Source organism: Drosophila willistoni (assembly GCF_018902025.1).
Source record: "Drosophila willistoni isolate 14030-0811.24 chromosome 2L unlocalized genomic scaffold, UCI_dwil_1.1 Seg139, whole genome shotgun sequence".
Classification (NCBI taxonomy): Eukaryota; Metazoa; Arthropoda; class Insecta; order Diptera; family Drosophilidae; genus Drosophila; species Drosophila willistoni.
The window spans coordinates 1314926-1339053 of NW_025814046.1; positions in this window are offsets into that span (position 1 = coordinate 1314926).

A 24128-nucleotide genomic window follows, 5' to 3' on the forward strand; every position below is an offset into this window, starting at 1 on the left:
AGTGCAAGAATGACGATATTTATGTCAACGGGTCAGAAAGTTCAGCAACTTGATGCCAGACATAACTTCATCAACTTTTTGCAAACCCAAAACAACATAAAAAACAACCGAGATAAAAATAAAACTTTTCGCGACAAAGAACCAACGTGAACATAGGTGGATAGAAAATTGTGGGTTGGTTGGGTGCATTGTCAGGTGACTGCGTTTTCGGGGATGTGTGTGTGTGTGTCGGTGTGATTCAAAGATAAATCACAAGGCCGACAGGGCCCTCAGGGCTCTTGGTTGGTAGAGTTGAAGAAGCAGAAGATGAATAAAGGCAAAACCTGTAGCGCCTTCTGACATTTACGCTTCAATGAGTTTTCCAATCAAATTGGCTGGGCAACTACAAAAACAAAAATAAAAAAGGAAAAGATCACACATACATACATATATCGAGGTTTTTGTGACAACGAGATGTGATTCAATATGTGAAGGGTGCTTGGAAAAGGTGGAAAACGGCTTACACTTGGAGATAAGTTCAACTTAGAAATAAGCTCAAAGTAGAAAACAGAAAGAGATTTATCTCAAAAGTAGACAGATTTTTTGAAAATGTAACTATTTATATTACATATTGGGAATTGAAGAATTATGTTAACTCTGTCTTATTTTGGCAATCCCTATAGGAAAATTTAAGCTGATCTTTTCCCATAACTAAAGGAGCATAAATAATTTTTTCCATTGATTTCGAAATTAAAGTTGATTTTTAATACTTTTTTATACTTCTAAATTATTAAAGATTAAGTAGAGTATAAATAGAACATTACCCTTTGCTTCTTATTCTACTTACACCTAATTTTAAAACAACAAATATTAATTTTGTTAAATTTGTTTTAAAACCTTTTCTGTTCTAAAACCTTTTTTGGTATCTATGCTAATAATATCAAAACATCAAATAAGATGAATTATCTTAATATTAGGATCTTGTTACCTACTTCTTAATTCATTACTATGAAATATATAATCTCATACTATTAATTTCTTACTTACAATTAGACCCTTTTTAATTTTCTTTAAATTAGGTTATCGTATTGATCATTTGCATTTATTTAAATTTTTCCAATGAATTTATTCAACTTATTTTCGATCATGGTTTAAGGTTTCGAGCAACAGCAAAAATTTAATTTCTTTTATTAACTTTTAGTATATTTACTATTAGTTAGTGTAGTAAGTTTTAATAGCTTCAGCCCTAATCTGTCTTGAAAAATACACTTCTACTGAATATCTTTAAATGCAATAATTAAGTTTGCTTTACTATGTTTTGCTTAGCTAAGCTAATAAGCTTTTGTCCAAATAATGTGTAAACTAAACACAAATAACTTTTAACTGAATACATTCAAATTCTATATTTAGCTAGACGCACAATGCGGTTTAAATACTTTTGTAATGCTTAATTCACTTATTCTAATCACTATGATATCTAATTGGCATTATCACAAATACTCTTTTCTGTAGAACAAAATCAAACTCTTATACCTTTTAAAATAATAAACTTTAATTTAATTTTTGTTTGGCTATTTCATTAAAGCCGAATGGAATATATAGTAAGCCTTTGATTTCACATCCTGAACAAATTTATTCCATTTATTCAGACAGTCTCTTTAATCATAGGTAATTATTTAGTCACCATTAAATTGTATCTGCTGAATATATGCTTTTAATTTGGGTTAATTTAATTGAATGCCACAAACTATTTTCACCCAAAGAAGAAATGCCTGATATAATAGAATAATACATATACTAATATGTAAAGTTTAGGATAAAGAACAATTGTTTACTTTAAAGCTTTAAGAAACCTTAAATCTTTATTGAAACTTCAAAAGAAATCTAGACCTGTTTTGACCCTTCTTTAAACAAATAAGTTAGTTTTAACTCAAACAATTGCATTAACTTTTTTAATCAAACCTTGGACATCCTTAAAAAGAATTTATATATTAGCAACCCTTCTAAAACTTTTAATTTCATATACAAATGATGAATTCAGAATTCACTTACATATGTTGATTTAATGATTCGTGGGACATGTATAATTATAATATTAAAAATACTAAAAGCTAAGTCGTAGTCGTAGCTGTAGTCACTTTAGGGCCTTCTGTAAACTTAGCTGTCTTTTAGTTAAGCTTTTGTTGATGCCTAGACCTGCTAATTTAATTTTAGTCTTGAAGCATTTACAGTGTATGGGATGGCCAAAAATTCAATGCATACTACTTCCCTCTAACTTGAACTTCTACTGGAATCTTTGCTACGTTTTATACTACGTCCTCTTCTTAGCGTCGCAATGGCAACATATTTGAAAAGTTTCTTAAATCACGTCTGGAAAAGCTAGCTAGCTAGGCGACTGCAAATATTTCTCAATGAAAATGTGTGGCAGCCAGAAAGACAAGCACAAACATGGCTTAATAACTCATCCATGTGTGGTCGTGTGTGTGTGTGTGTGTGTGCAACCCAGTTTCTTCAATTTCGCACCACCCACCCATCACCACCCTAACCAAAATAAAGCAGTCAATGGCTGGGCAGCGGAGTGGGGGAAGTCGATGCCAAAAGCGGCCAAAAGTGTCAGCTTGAAGTTGAGCTGTTGACTCTCGCACTCATTAAATAAAAGATTGCATGTTTTTCAGCCTTTTGTCAGGGCCAAAAATGGGCTGGCCGGTTTAGTCTAGCTAATCTTAGTCAACTATCAGAGATTCACAGAGAACAGAGAGACGACCTTTCTTACCCTCATCATCACCATCACCATCATCAACCCATTCTCATCCCTTTCACTGTTAGATATTGTTAGGCAAATATATCACATGTCACTTGTTCGGTCGGTCGGTCTGTCGGTCGGTTGGTCGGTTTCAAGTTAAGTGCTATGCAAATGTCGCTTCCCAAAAATAACTTTTGCCTATCGACTTGACAATTGAAGTGAAAGTTTTACGGTACAAGAAACGGGGGAGAGAAGAAATTTTACTATCTACTTTCTCTTTGCTCCTATAAATAACATTTGCATTCTATGTTGAAACTCAGGCGCATACATTTCATTGCATTTCATTTGATTTTGCACCTGCCTTGAACGAGAGAGGCCAGTTGCCATATTAATTAACACGAAATTTACTTTGGCTCCAAAAAAATGCAACAACAGCAGCATCAGAAGCAAAAATTGCACAGAAATATTTTCCTTTTTGCTTGCATTCCTTTCTTTTCATCTAAAAACTCTACTCTATGAGCATCTCATCTCATCGCCTACATCTAACTCGTATGTGTGTGTGTGTGTGTGTGTGTGACCATAATTGCTCAAAAGGTAAGTCCAAGGCAAGGGGGTACTGGGAGCGGACGGAGGTGGATGGACTGGCTGACTGGTTGCACCTGCCCTAAAAATGTGCACAGCATTTTATAAAGTTTTACACTTGTGGCTAGATGATGTTGCCTGTTCCTGTTACTGATGCTGATGCTGATGCTGATGATGTCCGACCTTTCCTCCCATCTTGAACTAGACAAACTCACCGCCCTCTGACTGACAGTCAGTTGGTTAGTAGCTTTTTACCTATTCACTGCATTGAGCATGTTCGCACTTGAAGGCATAAAACTCTTATTTCAGCTTTCATTGATTTCAATTGTCTTGAAGTACTAAAGACTTACCTGATATGTATTTATGTTAGCATTTCAATTCCATTTACATTCACTTTGTATTCATAGCTTTCCGTTTTGTTTTAAGATTTTCACACTACTTTATAAATAGTTTACTTATGACTTCACTTAAAGTTTTGTAAAGTTCTTTAAGTGTCCTTTAAAGAACTTTATTTTCGTGAATACCCGATTATACCACTCTCTTTCTCAAAAAAACTTACATTCTTACAATATTTAATAGATAACAAGATGTAAAAGTTATTATAACTTTACATCTTTTAACTCGTCGACTCAAATTTTTTGTATGGAATTGTGTTTCTATCTTTTGACAGAATTTAATTTATTAAATTAATTCCGAGAATAAGTATATACAAAAAGAATAGGTAATTCGCACATTTTTATTCCCAACTACTTTATCCATTGAGGATAGCAAAGTTAACCTATAAAGATAACCTGCTCACATTTTTGTGCTGCAAGGTTTGATTCACGTTTTTTATTTGTGCCAATTCCTAACGTGGTATGCTATATTATTATCTAGAATTAGCGAACTCGTGTTAGCTAAGACCTCAAAACTATCAGAAATCAAAGCACTATGTGTAATTCAAATAAAATTTGTAAGAGTTTAGTAATCCACCAATGAATGATCTTTGGTTATTTTGAAATGGTTAAATAGATAATTGTGAGTCAAATTTTTCATTAAGTGCCTGGACCTTTGGTATTAAGTTGGTAAAAAGTCTCTTTTTAAGATTTTTCTATCCCATTTTCCTTTGCCATCTAAATGCAAATCATTGTAGAAAATACTTTATAATATTATGTAAGACCTCAGCTGAAAACACATATATAAAGTTATATATAAATAAATTTTGTTATAATACAACATACAAAAAGGTGCATACATATGTAATTAGACAATGATTTAAGTTTGCCTTGGAAATTAGGATGGTTTAGAGTTAGAGAAAATAATTATTGCAGGTAATTGTTGAGAATGTAATTAAAGCTAAAAGAATTAAAGGTTATTATGACAAAATTTAGTTAATCTAATATAATCTTTGTTATTTACTTTTGTATATAGACAACTTCTGGCTCGATTTGCTAGATCGCTTTTAGTTTAGTTTTTATGCTAAATAAAAAATGTTGTGAGTTTTCACCCCTTAGATATGTAATTATGGCGCTCCCTTAAACAAAACGATTTATGTCAGTTGCATCATGAAAAATCATTTCCTTTTTTGGTTGAAATGACACAATTATAACGTGTTAAAAATAAGTAAATAAAAAAAATCATGTTAATTAATGTATATGTATGTTGAAAATCCAATTTATTAAACGGAAAGTAATTAAAGTCTTTAAAGTTTATGATTGAAAAATCAGAATCAAACGAGTCTTGCATGGAGCTGAAATCTTTCCGTCTAGGATATCACAGTGTCTAGTAAATGTCCTTTTGTTTGTGTTGTTTTGATTATTATATTTCCTTTTTGGTCTTTTGACCAGTGGCAATCTAGCGTGGCACTCTAGAGAAAATGAGATAGAAGAAGTAAGAGGAAGAGGAGAGGAGAGGGCAAAGAAAAGAATAGAGAACAGAAATGGGAATCTGTTGCAGCTTTGGCCTGCATATTGACTGCAAAGAAGAGCTCACACACACACATACACAGGCATACCTAAAGTCTATGTACATAAAGCGTGTTTGTGTGTGTTCATGTGTGGGTAAGCGGTGTTTAAGTGCCGGTAAAACTTTATAATGTGCTACAACAAACAAGAAAACACAACATGAACATGAACAACAATATTCTCCCACCTTTAGTCCCTTCGCCCCCTCCCCAACATCGTACGTCTGCCCTTCCAACTCTAACGCTTCCTTTTAGCTCTGTAGGTGGCGTAATTCTCATTTCATTTGTGTAGAACATTAAATTTTTGCTTTTTGTTTGTTGTATTTCATTCGGTCCATTTTCTTGTTTTTGTTTTGGTTGTTATTGTTGTTGTTTTTTTTTACTTTTTGTTAATTATGCATGAAAGCTGCTGCAGCAAATGCAAATCTATGCTTCGTTGTATGTGTGTCGGTGTGCGCTGTTGCTGTTTCTGTTGCCTACTTTCGGGCGTGTCATTAATAGCAACTGCTTTAAATTTATACAACACCGCAAAATGCCTGCTGGCTGAGCTGGTCTAAAGCTTGCCCCATAAATATATATCAAGCCACAAAACAGACACACCTACACACAACACACACACACACACACACACACACACACATACGCATACACGTAGATTTCACCTACATTATGTATACATATATTTTCATTGGTCCAACACCTTTAGAGGCTAGAGGCTGATTGCCAAGTTGTCTTATTATTGTTAGAAGAAAGATCTACATACGGAAACTATATATTTTGTTTAATTTTGATTTTTGGCAATAATTTTTCGGTCTTCGTTTCGGTCTCTGAATCTGCAATTCTCTCTTTCTATCTCTCTCTGTCTTACTCCCTCTCTGCCTGTTTGTCTTACTCTCTAATTTCCATGTGTTGTCTCATTAATATTCATGGAAATGCGCACGCCACAATGAAGCTGGAGAAGAAATGGAGGCGGCGGCTCGGGCGACGTCTGTGGCAGTGGCAGTGGCAAATGCCTCACAGAAAATATTCACAAAAAAAAGGAGAATTTGCATAAATTCGGCTAGAGGTTCAACAACTCAGGGTTCGTAGGAGGAACGTCCTTCCTGATCATCATCAGCATCGTCATCATCATTATTATGTTGTCTGTCTAGGCAAAAGTATTTTGCCATAAATTTGTCTCTTAAATTTTTCAGTACTTCGGTCATTAAATTTTTGCAGCAAAAGGACAGAAAAATTCAAATGCATTTACAAATTTATGACCCAAAAAGACAGAACCGAGAGAAGGGAAGATTAAGAGGGTGTTTATGTATAGGGACAGTTGGCGGAAACAATAATCAATTATTGGTTAAAATCAACTCAACAGGATTATTGAGTTATAAATGATTCATAAAATATTCTGTGGCACCTGTTTTCACCTCCATTTTACTCATTTCTCTTTTGCACTTTGGCTTTTGCGGTTTCAACTGATAAATGCCACAAATAAAATAACGTGTGTACGTGTTGGTGTGTCTTTTTGTCTCTGTCAGTATGTGTGTGTGTGTGATGTTGTTGTTGTGTGGGTGTCAAGCCAAACCAATGGCCTATAATATGGCGCTCCACAATTGTTGAGTATCGGAAATTCTAATTAAATTTTGTCACATCACCACAAAATTGACCATAAATAGCCAAGCATTTGCCTCCATCCCGCCACTCGCCCAGTCAATATCGCTATGCACAATTCTATGAATATTATTTTAGTAATGTTTATGGAATTCACACTTACCTCAATTCCAAAATTTTTAGCTGATTATAATAAAGATATGTCCAAACGTTTTGTACAAACATACATACATATGTTCATAAGTGTGCACTTGATATTTATTTATTTGCTAGTGTTAAATCATTTCGATATTCTGTGAATGATAAACAGAAATGTTATATTACCGGACATTAAATTGATTAATTGAAATATCAAATAGAACTTAAATTTAAGCATATTATAGAAAATTGTTCAATACAGAAATAAATCATATATATGACAAGAAACTATCTATTATCAACAAGTTAATTTAATTCGTTATGCAAATAAATTTTAGTATTTATTTACAAAGTTTAATGGGCAGTAAAAATAAAGGGCCGAAGATTTTAAAATTGGCAATGATTTAAATATTTTAAAGAAATGTTGTGATGGAATATTTTCAATGTAAATTTTATTAGGGTCATTTAAAGAAATTATTATTTAAGTGATGGAGGTCTTTCAACCAGATTATGTTAGCCAAATATTAAATATATTAACTTTATGTGGTTCGTTTTATTTAGATCATTTCAATATTGGAAAGAATGCATTTTGTAGTCTCATAAAGATTGATCAAAACATTTGCTAATTCTGGTTATTCTTTGAATTAATTTCTATTTTATTTCTTGTCGTTTAACCTAAAAAAATTTGCACTTCAAGGGAATCTTTTCAAAATGATCTAAGACACAGTTGGTTTGGTTTTAAAAGAGATTTATAATATATTTGTTGAAAAGTAAATGGGTTTTTCACAAAGGTTAATAAGCTTGAAACAAAATCAAGTTAGGATAAGTGCAATTAATATACCAAAAATATGTTTCGGACTTCAAAATTTCATTACTGATTATGTCGATGCTTTTAGGAAAAGGAATCTAAGTTCATATAATAAGAAATGCTTTAAACTTAGATAGTAAAGATGTAATTTTATAAATGAAAAGCAAAAAACTAATTAATTTAATGAAATGAGTAATCAATTTTAGAAAATTTTGTAATATTTACAACATATTTAGTTCTCTTCGATCACTATCTATGGTTAGGCTTTGAAGAAAAGGTTTACATTGTACTTGATAATAGCACTTGATAGTTATATAGACAGCTATACAGACAACCTGCTGCCTATGAAATGATCTTTTTCATAAAATTGAACTCGAGTGGAATAAACCCCCATTTTTTACATATATCATAGAAGCAAAAAAACATTTTTGGCATCAAAGCGGTTTTATTACGGAGTATCTGCTCAATATATCAAAAAGCAATCTTAAAATCTTAATGTCAAAGAACAATTGTTTGACCTAAGTACTATAAACTTCGTTTTATGGCTGTACAAATCCTTAAAGTCTAATTGAATTAAAATCCTTAAATCTTGGCAACATTTACTTTCTGCTGGGCATGAAGGTCTTTTTTTTTTTCCTACGCCGGCCACTTTCACCCCCTTTTTATAATGAATTTATTAATTTTCCCTTATAAATTCAAATTTAAATTAATAATATTTATATGCCAACTCATTAATGTTGATCCTGAGCATTGAAGTCCCACATGAGCACGCCAAGTAAAAGCAATGCTTTACGGGTTAATTCCACTGGGTTGGGACAACAGACACAGGAAAGAAAGCGAATAAAACCTTTTTCCGGTGTTTTTATTTTGCGTTGGCATTAAATAACCGTTCATTGCTCATTTCATATTGGCTATAGTACGGATGCTTTCCGTCGAGTTAATTAAAAACTTTGAGCCTGATATTTAACATTACGCATACGCCGCTTGGACACCTTAAAGCAAAATCGGCATGGCGTCAACTATCCTTTCGGGTTTTGGGGTCGTTTACGGTTCGCTGAATGCTGACACACACACACACACGCAGACACACCACACACACACACACACACACACACATAAACCAAGTGAAATTAAAATAAATAAAAAAATGCAATTAAAAAAGAAAGTCGCAACAACAATGTTCGTTGCCTACCCCAAAGGGGTAGCGGCAAGCGGATGGAAAGAAATAGTAGAATGAAAGCCTTCACTTTCGACTCCTTCCTTTTTGTCCGTTTTTTTTTTTACTGGCATATCTCATCGTCGTTGTCGTCGTCGTTTGGCCGGACTCAACTCAATTTGTTCATTTAACTGCTTTTATTTTTATTATATTTACATTTGCTTCACGCTCGCTACACGCTCAAGAGATAATTACGACAATAATAAGGACACATTGTCCCCGTTGCCTGTCAGCGTTGTTGTTGTTTTTGTTGCTCTTGCTGCTGCTGCTGCTGCGTGGCAGCCACAGGACACTAGCATCCTTTTTGCCATTCCTTTTGCGCTCTCCTTTTTCGACTTGTTCTCTGGCTCTATATGTGTATGGATGCCAAATTCACAGCAAATTGCACAACAAATTGCTTCTGGTCAATGCTGCTGCTGGTGCTCCTGCTGGCCAATGCATCTCTCACTCACTCACTCACTCACTTATACGGACAAAGTCTGCCAAGGAGATAGAAAACAATTTTACAGCATCACAGAGAGATCAGCGCCCTTTAAGGATTCTCAAGCTCAAAGGGTAAGCGAGTTGGGTATATAAAGTTATTCAAAAGGTTGCATATCTCCATCTCTCGCATATATAAATGCTCATAAAAACGAAGAGAACGAATGCGGGAATGATGAGGGAGTGAGGGAAGGACAAAAACGGGCTGCAAACTTTGCCAACTATACATTGGTTTGCCTATAAGCAGCAACATGAAGAAAGAAAAGAGAAAATGGTGGCAAATGTTAGTAAAAAGGAAATGAAATCACATACATATTACACATACAAAGTTGGCTAAAAAATGACAAATTAAATGCTCGACTTGGCTCTTACCCTGCAGAGTCTCAGAGCTCAGAAGACATTGAGTCAAAAAGTCAATCGTTGAACTGCCTCACACTTCTTTTTCCCTGATTTCGGGTTGTTAAGTGACAAGTGCTTTCCATGTGCATCTCATCAAAATCAATCTACCCTTCTGAAAATTTACATTCTAACTGAGTGTAACATAACTTTACAACTTTTTCGCATGTTAAATAAAGCAAATTTGTAGCATATTCTTCTTCTGCTTTTCATACTTGTTCTGCTTTTTTGTGCTTCGGCTGCTTCAATATTTCTTATTCTTTGCCTGGTGTTTCCATAAATTTCATTGTCTGCACTCACACATATACACAGACACATACACACACATACCTTTACATGCATGAGATGGTGTTGCAAGTTCGTTCTTTCTACATGTGCATAAGTAATGCGCTCAATATGATATGAGGTAATATACAAATTGAAATTTTCGCAAACAAGACGTGCGACTGCCAGGCACTCGGGCAAAACTGCAACTCAACAAACTATAGAGATGACATCGTGCCCAAGTAGTTTCTTAAACATTAATACTTGACGATGATTTAGTAAATGTTTTGGTGAAGTATAGGAAACAACTTAAAGAACGTTTTTGAATCTTGTATTTTCTTAATATAATCCATTGGAAACTGGGTCAGTATAATTTTTAAAGAAGTGATATCCAATATCCCAAGATATTCATCCTGTAGACGTTAACAAATATTTCTAGATAGATTTGATCTGTGGTGGTTATATTCAGTATATTCTAAAACAGAACAAATCTAAAGATTTAAAGAATACATTAGGAAATAAAACATATAAATATTAGAAAATATATTCTGATTCTTGGCTGCTCTGGTGTTTGACTTATATTTGTCGACCTGTGCTGTGTCTATTAAAATCGATTAAACTAACAAGATTATAATTTCTTACAATCAGAATTTTGTCCAAACTATCGAAAGAATATTGGTATTGCACAAACAAAGTAAAAGACTTCTAAGTATGGATGAACGTATAAACTAAAAAATTAAAATTATCGAAAAACTTTTGTTAGTTATAAAATGTTTTTTTATCAAGTGTTTTATGGCTTATGAATTATATTCCAAAGGAAACACACATGAATGACAATGTCTAGCTCCATTTAAAAAAAGTGTTAAAAGCTTTTTAAAAGAGAGTTTGTTTTAGATTTTTTCATTTCAAACTAAGATTACTGTCAAGAATTATTAAATGATAAATACTTAAAATACCCCACAACCCTGCCATACTCCAATACCCCTTAATACTTTAATACCCTTCCATTTACATGAAAGCACTTTAAAATCCTCAAGTAGCTCAAACAATCGAAAGATTTAATAGAAAGATGAATGTGAGGATTAAGTTAGGTATACCTTAACCAGTTCTGAAATACCTTTACCTACATGGGCACTACTTTCTTAAAAAGTATCTCATCTATGTAGGTATTTATTTTATCAAAATTTTTTCAGTTTAAAAGTCGCAAAAAGGTTTTTGGGGATAAAGCTAGCCTCAACTCCCTTCGAAGGAACTGCTACCGTTCTTTTGTCACAATTTTTAAAAATATGTAAACTTTAAACCTTTGTTTTAGCCAGACATCCACTTGGATGTTAATTAAACAATCTTCTAAATAATTTCCACAAGTTGAAAGATAAATTTCTTGGAAATTAAATTAAAGATCAAGTTATTGCAAAATTACAATTTTTCAAATTCATAGATATTTAATGTTGTTATCGCATGATCATGTTGTTAATATAGTGTCTGATTTTTTAAATGATGTCAAAATTAGTAGATAAACAAAGATTCTATTTGAATTGGAGCAAATTAATGATTGGCAAGAATTTAAGGAAAAAATATCAAAAACAAATGTTAACATCAATGTAAATTTTTGATTTATCATTTCGTGTCACGTTATCAGCTTTTCTTTGAGAGAATAGGAGAAAGAAGTTGGGACCTTCCTTCTCATGTGTTTGGTGGGGGTTCAGTCTATACATTTGATTGCCTTTTCCAAATGAAGTATACGCAATGTAAACCATGTATTATTCCTTCATTTGTAGACGATGACTACAACTCATCGTCTAGTCATTTCATCTTTGCACACATCACATGACACAATTAATTTGTACCTCTGTACCTATCATTGCGAGGGTGTTGGGGACGGGGTATAACCACTGCCACCTGGCGCTATTTCTAGAGCTATATTAGTCAGAGAAGTCTGCCATTACACCGTTTGTTATTTGTCGTCGTTCCTGTCGCAGTCGTCTGTCTGCTCTTTGTATTGTCAAAAAAAAAAAAGAAAGAAAAACGCGAGCAGCGCCTGTCAAAACAAATGCTCAACAATTTTTCAGCGCCTGGCGACACAATTGTTTGTTCAGTCAGTCAGGGAAGGGTAGTGAGAGGGGAGAGGAAAGACAGCGACCAGCAGCGAAGCACAGACCCTGGTTGCTGTTGCCACACTGCTGACAGTTGACAGTTGTCAAGTTGGCAATCGTTTTCTTCTTCATCATCATCATCATCATCGTCAAGAAAGAAGAAGAAGGGTTCAATCCATGGGATTCTATTTCTTTTTGATAAATGAAACTTGGCTATGAATTATTTTGTTTATACAAATTACTTTATTGGCAGCAAACGGCGACATCTCATATAATACAAATATGAAGCGGAATTATAGTATAAATATAGAATGATTTATGGGCCATGATTCACTTTGCGGCAAGGCCAAAGTGAATGCACTCACACACACAGAGAGAGAGAGAGAGAGAGGAACACAAACTGTTGGGGCCAGGCAGGCATAAGAGCGAGGCAATTAGCAGGAATCATGAAACTGTCTGAAATATCAACACACACAAACACACACACACACAGACACAAGGCAAGTGCCATGCTTCAGGCGCTTTTCAGCAGTCCTCAAACCTTGCCACACCAACCAACCAACCCAACCAACCAGCCAACCCTTCGCTTAATCGCCCATGCACATGCTGCTGGAAATGGAGGATGGATGGAAGGATTGAAGCAGAATGGTAGATGGTAAAGCAAGCAGGCAGAGCCAACATATTTATAAACTTATTTGCCTTAAAATAAATATTGTCGTCTTTCGTTTCTCTTAGCCAGCGGGGGCAGGAGAGGACTTAAAGGATTTGGTGTTAGCAGAAAAAAGAAAATAAAGACAGAGAGAGAGAGAGAGAGAGAGAGAAAGAGAGATAGAGTGAGGCAAATATGAAAACCCCTTTCCTTCTTCTTTCTTTTTTTTTTTTACTTACACACATATAAATTGAAAATAAAAGCAGCAAAAAGTATGCCAAGGCATTTCTGGGTAAGACTTGATGCTGGAGAAAACGAAGGAGGGGGGTGCAAGGATGTGGCTAGAAGGAGGGCGGTTGGGTTGTGGGCGTTCGTTCGTGGTTCGTTGGGGGTATTAAAGCCTGCCTAGTGGTTGCATTTTCTAAGCAGCTTACTGTTTATGAGCCGCTTTTCAACACCGACGCCGCCCAACATAAGACAACACAAGACGATACGAAACGCAAGAGAAAAGTGAAAGTAAAAGTGTGTGTGATGAAACACAGTTGAAAAAGACGCAAAAACGAAGAGAACAAGTTTAGGAGAAACGACAGGGTTAGAAGGATATGTCGACGTGTTGGAAATGCCTGAAATGTGTCGCCACTTGCAGTTTTGCAGCAAACTGAAAAACATTTTTTGGTGGAACAAACTTTTCTCCTATGCAATGTGGCAGCAACAGCAACAGTAGCTGCAGCAGCAGGCAGCATGCAGCAGCACCTCCAGATGTAGTCGAGAGATACAAAATGCTCTTTTGTGGAAAACAAACAACAGCAACAATTGCAACAACAATAGCCATGCCAAGTAAGCAAGTTAACCCTAGGAAAAACTTGGGCAAAACTCGCACACGTTTCATGCATTTTCACTTTGTAAAACATTTCTGATATGTACGTGATGGCTAAGAGAGAGTAAGAGAGAGAGAAAGGGTGAGAAAGAGAGATGGGCAAAAGGGTCGGGTGTCTAAGCTCAAACATGAGAAGGGGAGGAGGAGAAAGTGGAAAGATACATGGAGGAAAATTCTATTTAAAGTTTGATTAGCTGCGCACACACGCACACAAACACACACACACACACACATACAAATAATTAAACAGACAGCCACATACAACTTTGGTAGCGATGTTAGAAGATAATTTCTACACACACGCTTTTCTTCTGGGGCTTGGTTCTGGGGGCACACCTGTCGTATGAGTAATGCCAAAAAGGATGCGAGGGCAAAGGGACAAGCAACAACTACAACTACGACTACAATATGTGAAATTAATTTCGGGTTATGCTGCAATTAATTGCCATAATGCAATTATGAGCAGTTTACTTTGTAAGCAATAGAAAGGGAAAGGAAAGGGAGTGATGTGAACGGAGTGCTAGATGAGGTTGTAAGTGGCAGGAAAATCAATAACTATTAAGACTAATAGATGGCTAATTTTTGATTACCAAAGAGCATGCAATGCCACACTCTCACAAAAAAAAATAAGAGATTAAGAGATACTTAATTCACACTTTATCTCAACAACTTTCCTTTTCCTGGAATAACCTTTTCATTGTTGTCGGATTGAATCGAGAAATCTTACAGATTCACAGGAAAAAAACAAAGTGTTGGTACGTCGATTTGTCTAAGAAGTTATTTATCGTTTGAGTTTTTTTTGCATTTTTCCGATTTCGTGATCATGTGAAGTGCTTTTCTTCTATGTTTGATATATTTATTTTTTATTAATATTTTATTTTCGTAGGACTGATCAATATTTCTCATCTCTGTATACATATTTCCCAATCTGTATCATTTGTAATCTCTGTCTTGCTTAATTTGTAGTCTATATATTTGATTTCAAACTTTAACAAAGGTAAATTACAAACAAATATACATATGAAAAGGGAATCGGCAAAACGTTAGATTAAACTAAATAATTTAGGTACATATCGAGTTATTCCATTTCAGTTTCTTGTTTGCTGTCAAGTTTACTTGACGATAAATTCATCTATATTCTTCAGATTCTTTGACTTTATGCATTAGGATGCGCTTTTTTTTATAGCCTAATGGGAATAATACCTCTTTTGAGTGACGTTGGATCCATGTTTACAATTTTTATTAACAATTTATCAAATTTTTTTAGGATTTTCGGAAAAATTATGGAAATTTTTCAGTCCTCTCATTGAAAACACAAAACCTATCCTTAAAAAGTCATTTTATTTTACCCTTAAATGGAAATTGTTAATAATTTGATTCCAAGAACAAAGGTTCTTTGCCCCACTTAATCTTATTTAGCATATGTAGCAGAGAGAAATTAAATTCAACTTAGATTTAAACCATGGAAGTGATTATTAATAAACTAAATTGTTTAAGAAAACAATCAAACAAACAAGAAAATAAACAGTCAAAATATCTATGAAATCGATCATCCAGCCAAGTTTATAGTAGTTTCGTTTAATAAATTATAGTGGATATTTTCAAAGTTAAAGATCAAAACATAAATGGTATAGGTAAGAATATCATTTTATCATATGAATTTCTAGCTAATAAAGCTCAAAGGCTATGATTTTGATTAAGTATACATAGAGGCAGCCCTCAAACCAAAATAATAAAGCTTAAAGTCTATTTTAAATACCATAAAAAAGCTATACTCTATTAGCACATACTTTTCTTATTTTCTTAAAAATATCAAATGCAATCATAAACAATAAGTTGAATGTGGAAAAGTTTAATTAAATGGGAAACTTAAGCCAAAGACAGAATTTTCACAAATTATTAATTTAAGTCAAAATAAAATGGATATAAATAAAGCATATAGTGTCGTCACTTGTCTCATCACACGATGGTTATTTTAAGTACCTATCCATTCAACATTGAGAAGATACTGCAAGTAAAAGCAAATGTTATTTAATTTCTTTCACTTTCCCCACATGTTGTGAAATCTTTGCTTTCTGTAGGGTTCATCATTTGCTTCTGTTTCGAATAGTCATTTCAGTGAGTTAAAATTCCCTTGCACTTTCAAAGTGCACACGCAGGCAAAGAGCCTGCCTTTATGTTTTCTTTGTGGAACAGCGGGTCAGCGCCTTTATAATTTGTACAGCAATGTTGAGAAGTGAAGATTGTCCCCTCTCACAGTGTGTGACACACATTTGGCTGCTGCCCCATCAGCTCGGTGTATGAGTTAGTATATATGTATGGATGTGCCTTATACCCAGCTGCGACCAAAAGCCAGTCAAATGTCTGGCACACCCATGGAGCAGCAGCGGCAAACAAACCAAGCAATACCCCATCCAGTCAAGCCAGAGAGTCCACCAGCCACCAGCCAGTCGACCAACAGACAGCCATCCAGCCAAGATGTGTAAGCCACAAAAATACTTGACAATTTGTTTGCAATACATTTTCCGCTTCACTTTTTGCTCGCTGCTCTTCCAACTGTTACTCCTCTTCTCGTCGTACTTCGGCTCCTCCTTTATGTATTTGCCATTTCTTGCAGCATAAGCATTTCGTTCGACAGATTTTGTGTTTTCTGTTTTTTTTTTCTTTTTTGCTTTACTTTCTTTTATTCTGGTTTTTGTCCTTGTGCCACACTTACTACATACTTGCCCCCCTCCTACAGGGTTCTTCTGCGTCTGCCTCTCAGAATAGAGGAGAACAGAAACTATTATGGCTGGGGCTGAAAGATAAAAGAGGATAGAAGAGCAGAGAGAGAGGCAATAAGTTCATAAAACAATTGGCTCCATTTGCTGTGATTTTCATTGCCTGCCATTTGTGTGACCTGCGAGATGACCATGCCTCGGTCCGCTCCACAACCACCCCATAAACCCAGCTTGGTCTGGCTCTGGTCCCGGCCCTTTGATCCCCTTGATCCCTAAGTGACACATGCTCCATGCCTCATGTTTCACATTGTTGTTGTTGTTGTTGTTATTGCTGTTGTTGCTGTGATTGGAACTGAACTGTGCTGTGCACTTGGGCCTTAATTGGTTTGTTTATATTGGCGCCCCCGGGTAGATGCAATCAATTGCACACAATGATGGCAATTACTAGACACTACACTACACTACAAGCTCCGCTTTAGTCAAAGCAAAACCGCGCCCCTCTCCCCACAGACAAACACACACAAATAATTAATAATTTTTGCCTTTTATGTTGGATAATTGCTTCGTATTTGTAGGCAATTTACTATTTACCAAATGATAACGAGACACAAACAGCACTCAGGAGTAGGCGCAATCACAATCCCCTAATACCCACATACGCTCTTCCTCCACCACACCATCTCCATTAACCCCTTTCGCTATGGCCTCCTTTCTGGCTTCATTGCGTATTCAGTTAGTGTGAGTGTGTGTGTGAGTGTGTCTGTAAAGTGGCTTCCCAATGCCAATTGCAATCCTGCATCCTAAGGATATATTGAGGGACCTGTTAACAAATATGTGCATGAAAGGTAAATAGCTAGGTGACTCTGAAGACTCAACTTGGGACTGGGGATGAAAGAAGGATTTAGCTTAAATATGCGGTAATTAGCAAGAAATTTTGCCAATAAGCCAAGTAGGTAGTAAGTAGTTCTCAGCTCAGAGAACCAATTGGAACCTGCCAATTGGAAGTCAAAAATCAGTGCAAATGGATGCTAGCAAAACTTAATTGCCAACTTAATGAAGGCAATATATGTTCAGAACACGATCTGAAATATATACACACATATATATTTCAACATTCCCAATCAAATATTGTGTAGAAAATCATGATTGGACTAAAATTGAGGAATAATTACCAAGGCGAAGCTTGGCCAATATGATTGTATATCAATGAAATATTTTATATATATACAAATAGATAGACTTTAGGTGTGTGAAAATTACAATTAGTTCACTTTGCATACCATAAACTACATTGTGGCAACTAGACAAAGGACTTGGGAGCTCGTTTTGCTAATTATAATATGTTTCTTCTTATTTAAATAATAGTTTCTATTGGATTACAAGGAAAATGTAAAGTACGTTTTTGGTTAGATATTCACAAAAAGAAAATTACAATTAAATTAAAACCAAATGAAGCAATTATGAAATTAATATTTATATTACTGAGTAGTACCTAGGAATAGTCTATATATAAACAAAAACATCTCAAGATTAAGCCCAAGTTTTATTTTGGCTTTAAAATGAAGTCTATGGTGGAAAGAGATTTGAAAATTGTTTATATGTAAATAAGGTTTTATAGTTTAGATAAACAGGGAAATGCAAAAACATCGCCTTATTGTTAGCTTATTATTTCAGCCCTCTCAAGGTTCATTGAATGATTGTCTATTGATAACCTATTGATATTACTTACTTGTAAAACGTACATATAACTAAGTTTAAGTCAAAGTTCTGACCCTTAAACTGAGGCTATATACCAGAAAGTAGCAAAATGTCAATATAATTGAATCAACTAAAAGACTAGAAGGGTTCTTATCCTCGATTGGCTTACAATCTTGAAGACAAGAAGAGGAAATAGTTTAAAGTTTTTTCTCTTTTTTCCTCTTTAAGAATATTTCTGTTATTTCTCCTGGTTTTAAAGCGTTTTTAAAGTACTCTAAGTACATCTCAGATGACTTTATTTTAGCCAGATTTTTATTTCATTATTTAGTTTTTTTTTTCAACGAACTTTGCTATAAAATTGGATTAAGCATTTACCAAAGAAAAGTGAAATAATTCTTTTAATTGTTTTTTTCTTGTAGGCCACATTTATGACTTCCGGAAATGCTGGTTAAGTTTCAAGTTTATTTTTAACGAAAACTCTGGCAAAAGTATTTCGACTTCACTATAATTTCGGTAAAGTTTTCTTGCGATTTTAATAGTTTTCTTTTGCGCCGGAAAAGAAGCGATTATGTAATCAAAATAAAGCAATTTTTGTGGCTTTAGGATGGATGGACAGTGAAGTTGATTTAAAGATGGTTTATGGTGTTTGTGTTGTGGGTCATCATTTTACAGGTAAAGTGTTTATCCCAAAATAACATTGGCACAACATGACCGGGGCGAATGGCTAAAGGAAGCTCATAAAACCACATGAATAGGATGATTTGTCCTCTCCACGCGTTTATATTAACCAAATGAGCTGTTTATGTAAATGTGCTTGCATATCAAATTAAAACCCATAAAAAGTTTTTATGGACAACAACCAAGGCCCAGATTTTCTTTCTTTCGTTCGCTGATTTTTTTTTTTTTTTTCGTGATGACTTCATTGACCGAGACATAAAAATTTAGCTATAGCCACTCCTGCAGACCTCAAGTTGAACTCAATTTGAACCGAATTTGATGGCCAACAAAATAAATCATTTCTAATTACTAAAGCCAGCAAGCAACAGAAGGGCATCATTATGAATGCTACTACTTCTACTACGACTACTACTTTTGGTGACTGTTGAGGCCACCTAATTGGCCAAGAGGAGCTAATGAAATTTTATGTGGCGGAGAGCAACAGAGACGGGCTCAATGAATCAATGCACGTTTGAATCAGAAGAATTCACTCTCTCTCTCTCTCTTTATTTGTAGGCCTCAGGGCATTTGATGAGATGTAACAGGTTTATTTTTTCTTTCTCTGTTTTATGCACTACGTGACCATAAATACTTGGATGAAAAATATTAAGAATTGGAATTGGCAAGGCAAACCAGAGCATAACTGTGAAATAACAATCCACATTCCACTCATCATGCATCCTTTCGACCTACCTCACCCAATTTACTGACTATGGAAAAAAATCACAGATGTTTTGGTAAAAATGTTTATTTCTTTGTTGTTCTTTAGTTGTGAATTCGTTTAAAATAATCCATTTGGTTTAAAAAGTATTTTTCCATACCTGCATACTTGTTAAAGCATTTGTCTTTGATCAAACAATAGAGAAGTTTTTGAAACTTTTATTAATTTTCCAACAATAAACGAAGCTTCTATGGTAAAGACAGGAAATATATAAAAATGTGAAAAATGTGCATCGAGGTATACAAAATAAATTGTTTGTAGGTAGTTGAGTGTCTTAAGGACCAATTGCTTCTAACTAACAATTTAAGGATAAATTTAAGTTCTACCTATTAATTACTTGAATAAAACCCTTTATTACTATCAAAGTTTGTTTATGGTTTGTTTACCTATGCAAGATTGGTTTGAAGCTTGTCAATAAAACTACTTCAAACCACGTGATAGAAATTCTCCTTTTTTCATTTAATGCAAAAAAACAAAAATGTTTTTCATTGCTTCTAACTAATTTAGAACTTCTTATGTTGGTATCTTTAAAAAGTCTTAAAGTAATATTATCCAAGGATTTCAATCACAGGACATTACAAAACTTCTTTAGATGATGTCTTAAAATGCAAATACTTGTACAGCTTGTTGCATATTTTAGGGAGTAACAATCTTCCCTTGGGCATAACAAGGACGGTAAAAGAAAATACTTCTAATTATTAAAGTTTTATATTAAATTTGGATCTTAAGACTCAATCAAAGGTTTCAGATATTTCTTAAACGCAGCCCAAAAGTATGCACACAATTTTACATTTTATGCAAAAATAAAGGATCGGATGGTTTCAAATGATTGAAAGTCAAGCTATTTAAATATGTTTTCTTAAATTAATAAATGGTATTTTTTTTGCCCACAGTGCACTTTACCTACCGAAAGCATTGGCTTTTGCTGTCGGCCTATATCAAATAATTACCGGAACTTGAACGTATAACCAACAGTTTCCGTTGCGCGATAGGAGGCAGGACCAACAGTCGTGTTGGCAGGTAAAAAAAAGAGTGGCCCTCCAAGTCGGACTATAAAATATATGGGGCACATTCATACACACGCACACATTCACACAATCCACAGGATTGCTGTGGCTATTCGATCTAGGGGCGGGTTAAGGGGAGCAAAGAGTGGTAGATAGTGTATTGCACATGTCCGTTTATAATAATTCAACATGCAAACGAAAACCGTCAATAAAATAGTTATGTATATTTATTTAAAGCCCTTTTTCTGGCTTCCGGAAAATTGGCGAATATTATTTTAAGCCATATGAAATATATTTACTTGCCTATTTTTTTTTGCTGTTTTTTGTCTGGGATGTGTTTTTTTTTTTGTTTTGTTGTGACAACGCTTTGGAAATTATGCTAATGTGTGTGTGTGTGTGTGTGTGTGTGTGTGGTCGCTCTATTAGCATAAAGTGATTTTGATGAGGCACCAAAGTGGACTTTATGGTTGGCTGACTTCAACACTGATTAGGGTTATGTCGATATGGACCATAGGCTTAACATCATGCGACTGCCCATATATATTGTGATGTGTCTTTTTGCCTTCTTATGTTCCTTTTGTGTTTTTGTTTTTTTGCGTAAACGGAAAATAAATTTACAGATTCAGCCATTTGTTTATCATGCAAGTATAAGAGTGAAAGGATATAAGAGAGAAAGTTTTCTCTTAATGTGGCGGAAGAGATAAAAGTTGGAGCACTTTTCTGCTCTTTCTCTCTTTTGTTTTTTGTGATTATTCTTTTGGTTAGGTTGGTCAACATTTTGTTTTCAGCGACTGTCAATTTGATATGCTAATGTTCAGAAAGAAGAGGTGGGAAGGAGTCGGGTTCCTGACGTCACAACTTTTCTTGTTGCTTATTTATGACAATAAACTCAAGTGGAAGTGGGTTAGAGAAGAATACACAGAGAACGAGAAAGAACGAGGGAGGACGAGCAAGTGGAAAGGGAAAAAGAAAATTTACTTTAAGCCAAAGGATAACATGACAAACTAGTTACGTGCATAAATAATATTTTCCCTTTTAACAGGTATACTACTACTACTACCTACCTATATTTTTGTTAGTCCTCTCTTCGTCCGGTTCTAGTTGTACGTGCTGCGTGTGCACTTGATGGATGAATATTGTGTGTGGTGTGGATGGAACGGAGTTTGAAGGCGGAGTCATTGGCTGATGTTATGCATATGTAAATATGACCAAAAAGGGACACAGAGGGAAAGAGTGGGTGAGAGAGAACCGTTTGCCCAGTACGCGTTGAGGCGTGTGTTATGAAAATGCAATAAGTTAATGCTATCAAGTGTTCCCTAAGCGTATCTAAAGTGTTTTACTGCTCTGCTCTAAAAACTAATAACAGGAAAAATTATACAAATGAAGAGTTGAGGGCAGTAATAGCCATATAGAGTAAAACTGGGTATATTAAAGTCAAGGAAATGTGGAAAATGTTCCAAAAATAATATAGTTTTCTTGATCAGGCTTACCTAGGGGTATACAACATATAGCTATATTCACTACTATTTATATTTTTATAAGACACGGATGGTTTCTAGCTGAGGGCATGTTTATAATTGGGAAATGGTGGAAATTGTCCTCTAAAGTATGCTAAGCACAGCCAAAGAAGTCTATGAATGGATTCAAAAACGCCCTTTGGAAACTAAAGTCGATTTCCTGATAATGACTAAAGTTTGAAAAAGAGTTTTCAACTCACATTTATAACATTAAATTCTACTGTTACATTACAATATTTTTTTTTACCGAAAAAAACTAAAGTTATTGAGTCATATGCTTACTTTTAGGCTGCTTTTTTAATTGTTATAAAACTGTTTTAAACGTTTAAGTATCATTAGAATGCAAAGACTAGTCAAAGAATTTTAAACGAGACTAAACGACTATAGCGTGTTAGAAAGCGTTTCCAACTACATGGTTTTTCAAAAGTCATTCCTAGTTTTCACATAAAGAATTTTGTCTATTGCCCATTGCATACTTTTGTGGGCCCATTTTCTATGTTTCACATCCCTATAACAATCACTGATTCCAGGGTATGCAAAATTCGTGACAACAACTAACTCACTTGGCTTTTAATAGTTTTTTCCTCGACAAATATTCACCGTTTTACTATATATTTTTTGACCATAATTGCTGGCCCCATTTTGCCTCATAGGAAACGAGGCAGAGATAGAGTGAAGAGTGTAAAGCCTTGTTAACTGCCTTCCCCTCTCTCTGTGCCGGGACAAACAAGATTTATTTGCATCAGCTTTAGGCGACACACATCAGCGAAAGAGACCAAAAGTAAAAAAAACACAAAAATTTCAATTTTAAAAAAATTGTGTTTGCCAAATTAATTGTTGAGAAAAAATGCCTTTATATAGTAGGTAGGCTATATATAAAATTATACATCAACGCTCTCGAGGAAGACGGACGTGTTTTTTTTTAAGCTCCCGCGTTTTAACTGATTTTATAATTTTTTTTTATTTTGTGTTATCGGCATCGCGATCGAAAATTATAATTATAATATTAAATCTAACTTGCACCATATCACTCGTTTGCGTTTTTGTGTGTTTGTGTTAATAATTTTTAACAACCTTAATTCTGTTAAAACCTTTGTTGGTTTTTTTCTTTTCTTTCTCTCTTTCCCACCTTTTTTTCTTTCTTGTAAATCACAAGCAACGCTCATTTGTTGTTGTCTTGAAATTTCTGTGAGTTCTTGTTGCAGTGTTTTTGTTTTTGTGATTTCTAGCTCCCGCGCTCGCGCTCTTTAACTTATTTTTTTTTTTCTCTCGTTTTCGTTTCACTTGTCGCCGTTATTTGCGCTCATACTGCAGTCTGTTGTGTGTCTGTAATTTAGACTCTATAGTGCTCTCTTTATCTTTTAACCCTTGTGCACCCCCAATATCTCGCTTTCTTATTATTTCTGGACCTCAGAGTGAGTTATATATTTTAATACCAATACATATCTCATTTTTATTTGTTTGCTTACTAATTCATCTAATTAACTCATAATGCCTGTCTGTTCGGTTAAAAATTGTTTGCAGCCCGCCCCACCCCTGAATAGTTTTATTTACTGTTGGTTGTGTAAAACTACAGTACATGTTAAGTGCGCCGGCTTTACATGCAGGGTAAAGGATCTTTTAGATCAAAAAAAGGGTCTCAAATGGGGATGTGAGTCATGCCGTATCGTGGAAGATGAAATGGAACTTTTCATGCGGCAAACAAAGGATAACCTGATGAGTCTGTCCGCCAGTTTTCTTAAACTCTCGCAAGAGTTTAAAGCTGTCGAGTCTCAGTTTAGTAGTTTAACGCTACTGACTGAGTCTCGAAAGCGTAAGAAGGCAGGAGAACAGACTTCTGATTTGTCCTTGTGTTTGCCGGTCTCCACATCTATATCGGTTCCGACGCCTTCTCAACCAATGCAAACTCCAATTCCGCAGACGATGTCTGTAGTGTCCGTTTTGTCTGGGCAAGAATCTACACCCATGGATTTTGCCGATAG